Source organism: Lepeophtheirus salmonis, chromosome Z (genome assembly GCF_016086655.4).
Source record: "Lepeophtheirus salmonis chromosome Z, UVic_Lsal_1.4, whole genome shotgun sequence".
In the NCBI taxonomy this organism is placed as follows: Eukaryota; Metazoa; Arthropoda; class Copepoda; order Siphonostomatoida; family Caligidae; genus Lepeophtheirus; species Lepeophtheirus salmonis.
Window position 1 is genome coordinate 22,195,968 of NC_092584.1, and position 6,839 is coordinate 22,202,806.

General features: G+C 32.0%; 1 long non-coding RNA gene across 1 annotated transcript; it reads right to left on the bottom strand.

The window, feature by feature from the left end:
• Nucleotides 1-269: 269 nt before the first annotated feature.
• LOC139907355 (uncharacterized) lies at nt 270-3,149 on the bottom strand. The gene is made up of 4 exons (XR_011783905.1): nt 3,041-3,149; nt 2,593-2,898; nt 1,782-2,539; nt 270-1,651 (listed from the first exon to the last, which is right to left on the bottom strand). It is a non-coding gene; the product is annotated as an uncharacterized lncRNA (long non-coding RNA).
• Between the last annotated feature and the right edge of the window lie 3,690 nt (nt 3,150-6,839).

The window sequence follows — 6,839 nt, forward strand, 5'->3', positions numbered from 1 at the left end:
TCTAAAGTCCATTAAAGCCTGGAGGTTTAGCATTCAAATCCCATTAATTACAAGATCAATTGAGTCATACATTTTCAAAATATGGACTCAAATCCGAGTCGCAAGTAGCGAGTCCAAGGATGCACTTTAGGAGTAAAGATTATGTTATTAGTCTACTTTATAAAGATAAATTTATTAAAAACATTTTCTGCCAAGAAATTTCTATGATTATATTTATGAAAAGTGTGATACATATATTGTTTAAAAGGTTCCATTTCTGACTACAAACGAAATGCAATGTAGATGAAATAAATAAATAGATATACCTTTAAGACAAAATATTTAAAGAACTGAAGCTTAGGAGTGAGTGCAAGCTATTCAGTGGATTACATTATTTGACAAATCTATATTTTTTTAAAGCCAATTGAGGCACAACAGGTATATAGCTGAGAATATAAGTAAATTTATATAAAATTTCCTTAATAGTAATCATTCAAATTTTGCATTGAATACTTAAATTAACTTAGCTCATAATTTGATAAACGGGATCGAATCAGGACTGTAAATATAGACTTATATTACTTAATTTATTTGAATTAATATACAATTATTGAAATTAATATAAATTAAAATATGTTGGAGTCAAGCCCTTCTACTTCAGGAGTTTATCAATTTACCCTTACAAATAATAATAATAAACTTCAGTATAAATATTTTTGAGTTTATAGGAACCATAAATTACATTTTATATCCATATAATTTACATCTAATTTTTCAATGTAATTTTATTTAAATAAATAATTTTTTTATTTTATTTCAGCTCATTTTAAATATATACTTGAATTTATATTGTTCCACTAAATAATTTCTTGATACTAAAATTAAATATTTATGTCTCCAAGTCAACAACCAGTGTACATGATCCCATTTATGTTAGTCGACTTAAAAAGCTCGAAAGTGATATGAAAAAAAAAAGTACTTTCATTTAAGGAGACGGTTGCACATCAGAGATTGAAAGCCAACTACTAGACACATTTAGTTTCGGCATATTGTGCTATTCGATCGATACTCTGAGGTTATCTCCTCTGTAATGGGCTGTTTCAACTTTGGTATATAAAGGGGAACACAAGAAATATTTAGAGGCTCATACTTGAGGACTTTGTTAAGTTCATGCATGAGACACTTTCTAGTTTAGTTAAATTACACGCATCTAGTACGAGATACCTCAATTCTCGTCTCCTCTCCAGAAATCAGCTCCAATTGCATTGATTGAAGGATTTAAACTAAAGTTAATTTTTTCTAGAGATAATCTTAAATATTCGTCACCAAATGATAACGATCTTCTTCTGTAAAAGTAGATTTTAGTCTGCACTGAGATAATGAATATATCGAGCTTCAACCAAAAAATGAGCAAGAATATCCCTGTATCCTTGGGTTTCGATCAATAAAACGATATGATTGATTGAGCCATAAATGTTTATCGTTCGCCTGACATTACCAACAGTTTCCTGTAAGATTTACACTTGTAGATATGACCAACTTCTTTTGACATGTGAGATCTTATTGCTGCATTTATTTAATATTTCAACTATTTCTTCCAAGTCATAACCATTTACGTAGTAATTAATGAGATAAAGAACATTGTAGTAGATGATTTTGGGGTAATGCTCACCTAGAATTAAAATTAGACTACGTATATTCATGAGTATTATGAAATATATATTACAGCAAGAATGGAATTTAACTCATAAACTATATAGATACAAAATTATATGAGAATATTAACAAATTTAACTATTCACCTCATTGTACCAATTCTATTAAAGAAGGCGGGTTTCTTCTGTGAACCAATTTCGCAGTATAACCTATAATGAGCTGAAATCTTTTTAGCGTCTTTCATTATTAAGGGGATATGCTAAATATTTTTCCTAAATCATGAGAGTAGCTAGTAAGTAGTTTTTAACGTCTTTAAGAACAAGGACTACTTTGATAGAGCTTTCAGTCTTGACGATTCAAGCATGATTATATTTACTATAATGCATGAGGGGTGTCTTTAACTTTTCAGTAATTTACGGAGCGGTGAGAGTGTTTTTTTTATGTAATTTTTTGATTTAAAAGTATTGTTGAAGCTACACAAAGCCCTTCATAAGAATTGGATAATCACTGACAATCAGGACATGATAATAATAAATCTGCAGCTTCTTCGCGGTGAGTGATTGCATCCGAATATGAATCACAAAAGATATTTAAGTTTGCAATATATTTTTGACATCTTCCGTATTTACGACGTTTATTCACCATGTTTAATCCAAAAAATATTTTTTATCAAAATAAAGTATTTCTTGTATCTCAATTCCTCTAATTCGGTGACAAAATTCTAAAAATACAATGATACCTTTAAAAAAATATGAAATCCTTTCATAGATATTAGAGTCATACATAGAAGAGTATTTGATTATGTACATCAGGATTGGGAAGACTTTTAGACGTATCCAAAGGTTATCATATCCCTATTAATCTGGAGTAGATTAATATCATATCAATATTTAGCCTAAAATGCCTATAGTTGAAAGATGAATTATAACAAATTATATTCATGAGTGACATGACTACCTTAATTATATGATGAAGCATAAGTAATTCATTAATTGTAAATATGTAAAATATTATTCCGATACATAATCGTCACTCCTAAAGTGCATCCTTGGACTCGCTACTTGCGACTCGGATTTGAGTCCATATTTTGAAAATGTATGACTCAATTGATCTTGTAATTAATGGGATTTGAATGGTAAACCTCCAGGCTTTAATGGACTTTAGACTGTTTTTAACCAATTGTCTCATAATTTGAAGGATTTATGAAAATGTTGAGCAATGACGTGGCTTTGCAATCTGTATATGGAATTATTCCCACTTCTCCTATAAAGCAAGAAAATATATTCATGGAAATAAAACCAAATTTCAACAAATAAAATACTAACAGACAGTGCAAGTCAAATTGTTTTAATTACCATTGTTGGATTCGGCTCCGGACTCTACGTGATAATTAATTATTATTTACCTCAATTAACTTAAGTAACTGATATCCTATGACGAAATGCTCCTTTCTTTGCAATCCTCCAAGAAAAGTCCAATGACCCACCCTACAAAAAGCAATCATTAATCAAAACCAATATCATTCAATGTTTACATTTGAATATGTCGGATTCAAAAAGTAGTGATATGGTGTTTTTTTGATATGGATCGAACTTTTTTCAGCTATACTTTCAAATACTTCCAGACTCCTTTGGGCACATCCAAATTCACAGTTGAAACAACTTCCTCACGATTCTGCGTACGTTCTCATTTTCTTCCCATCAAAATTATGTGCGTTAAAAGTTCCAGGCAACTTCGAAGGGCAGTTATTGTAAAGAACGCCAGAAAAACTTAAAAAAAAGGAAGAAGATTTGCGTGTAATTATATACTTGGCTCATATCAGTGAAGCCACCTTTTCGTTGCCTTTGCTTAAAACTTTAATTATCACTCCTGTGTTGATGTTCAGTTTATCATGAATAGAATGAAAAAATAATTGTTAATGGAAAGTATCCACTGACGTCATAATCTTGAGGAGACGCCGTCGTGGTGGCTTATATTGATTTATTTACAACTTACATAACATGGATAAATTTCCAATAAATCTTGATGTAATCTCATCAAGTGGCTTTAATGTATCAAAGTAAAAGATTAATCATTTCCCTGGAATACTGCTAATAAGAAACAATGATCCTTGAAGAGGATCAAAGTAATATATTCTGAAAATCCCAATAAATATTTAAAGTAGGATAATTACAGAAAAACAACGTATTTTTCTGTAACTATAAGGGTTAGTTTTTATTTACAACATGAAAATAAGATTGTATAACGATGTAATAACTTATTTTGATACCTTTTAGGGTCTATAACAAGGCATTAGAGGGATACATTTTTGATAGACAGTAAGGCTTAAGTCCTTTTATATGTGTCAACATTTTGACAACCAATAGTTTACATTCTAATAAAAATTAGCTGTTTAGCCTTCAAAATGGCCAATATTATCAATGCTGACGTCGTGTGAAAACGCTCTACACTTTTATTATTGTAGTTATTATCAATGTTTTATTAAAAGGTAATGACATAGTTTTAAAAGATTTAATTCTTTGGTCCCTCCTGAACAATTGTGAAATTTATATTCGAATGCAGCCTCACGTAAATCCAAACGAAAACAAATCAACTTTTCCTCCAATATATACCGGTCCGTGCAAATGATTTGATACTCAAATTTAATCACTTATAGCTCGGAGATTGTCGATAAAAAATTCCGATGGTTCCAGATAGCTTATACTGTCATCATTTATTTGTGATAAAAACTTTTTTAATCAAGTCAATGACCATGGCTGATACACAGATGAGGATTAAGGTCTAGTATGCGTCGGACTCCCCTTCACTGATGTCATCAAGGCTTCTGTTTTTCGAGTCCAGAAATGCCTGAAGTATGGCCACGATACAATCACAAATCCCGTAAGTGGTCAAGAAAGCTTTTCAGGCCAATCCCAAGATTGCCAAGGACAAGGTTATCGGCCACTCTACAGTGTCCAGGTCCATCAAGAATGAGGGTGGAACTTCCTTACAAGCTCGTTTGCAGCCTCTCCTCACAGAGGCCCATTTGAAAAAAAAACATTTAAAAATTAAAAACAACATGCAATTCTGGGACAAGAGTTCATGGGCACTGGAGAGCCCTGACCTCAATCCTTTTCTTTTTCATTGATAGGGAAAATTAAACGCAATTTTAATTTTACTCTGATATAGCTCATAATTTTAGCTGATGGGTGGGTTACTTCTTTTTCTGCACGTTCACAATTTTGTGTGTGGCATGGTTATTTTGAGAATTTCAAGTGTTTGGAACAAAAATACTCATATCCTGAGTCAAGGTAGCGAAAGATTGTATGCACCATCTACGGGAGTATCTCTTTGTCCTACTGGAATCCTGCTATTTATAAAGATTGTGTCTAGCATCCTCGTCAGGACACAACATTTTCAACGAGGATGGGATCCGATCATCGTGGCCTCTCTGGTATTGGATCGTCTGTGGTATCTTTATTGATGGAGTTGTCCAACAGCAGAGACGTATCTATTTAAGGATGTGAAATGGTTTTGCCTAGAGCTGGGTCTTGTGGAGGATGAAGCTGTGGATGAGGTTGGTTCTCTGCTTAGGGATAACTATGCCATTTTGGATCGAACTGTGTGTGCTACCTCCATTCATCCGTGTTGATGAGGAGAGAAGTCATCTCCCAACGATGAGGTGTATGCTCCAGATTCCTATGGATGAAAAAACTCAAAAGGTGTTGTTCCTCAAGTTTCAACGAGCAGGTGCTCTGGATTTTTATGATATGGATTGAATCCGTGTATGGATGAAAGAATTCCGGGAATATGGTTTGGAATGATCGCTTACCAATGAGCAGATTCTCCGGATCAAGATATTCTTTTTAATTATGGACCTTTGATGGTTATTTTCTTGTTTAGAGGAATAAAATACAATATAAAAATATCTAGGGATACCAAATTCCTAACTTAAGCCATTTTAGTGCAGTTTAATATATAAAGAGTTGTATAAAAATGAATGAAATCTTGTCACTCATCTCATACAGCTTCATACTATAAAATATGAGTTGAGGACTCATTTTTAACAGCGAATGTGTTGAGCAAAAGTTCATTTAAAAAAGGAAAAAATAGAGAAGTACATTATATGGTGTTTTTCTGAATTTGACTATAGAAGAGGCTTAGCAACACGCACATGTAGCTAAAGCTCGACCAAGAAGTATTTTAGTCACTAGAATAAAGTACTTTATGGCTCATCAGGGGATATTAGAAAAATATCCAGCTGTTATTATCATTCTTTTATTTTAGACGAGAGAACATATAAATATTGAGTAACTACGTGTGAGTGAGCTCATTAAAAATGGAGAGTAAGACCGACAATTTCTCGAGGAGTTTACTTTTATCTTATTTAAGCAAAGTGTGTCTGTTTGTCGACGCGCCTAATCACTCCAGTTAAAGTCGGGTATCACCTATGAAACTTACAATAAAATAACTTTTTTTAATTCATTTAAGGTCATAAAATTTATCCCCTAGAGCAGTTTGAATGAAAAATTACTGGAATGTGTTCTTCTCTTTTCAAACCATAAAACTTTTGGACTTACGTATATGTAAGGTTTTAATGCAATAAAATATGATTAAAGAGATGATGGGTTTAAGCCTTACGAAGAAATATAATAGGGGAATAAAATGGTTTTGGGTAATTTTCATTTGTATACATTAGATTGTCACGTTTTTTGGGGTTATATTTTTTTTCACCTACGTTAAAAATCATTTCTGCTGGAAACAATGGAAGAGTAACTATGCAAAGGTTGATGCCCTAAGGCTATTTTTATTATAAAACAGGCCTTTCTAATTTGATTAGAACAGATTTTGGGGTTTGGTGACTAATAAACAAAATACTAAATAATCTAGAATACCATTTTTGTCTCATAGCGTCAGAGCCGTTCTAACGGGTGGTATGTGACAAATGGACACAAAAAAATCAGAAAAAATATTTCATCAAAAATGTACCAAGGGGTATTTTATTATTTTTGAAACGGCACAAGAAGCTTAAAAATCTCGAATCCGGACTTTAAAAAAAATCAAGAAAAGGTCATTAAAAAACGTAAATAGATCAAAAATGTAGCCAATTAATTATCAAAAGGGTCTTATATTACTTTTAGAAAAAAAATATATGAGACCCAATCACATTTTTTCATGAATTAACCGCATATCAATGTTGGAAAAAATTAAAAGTTCATGGGAAA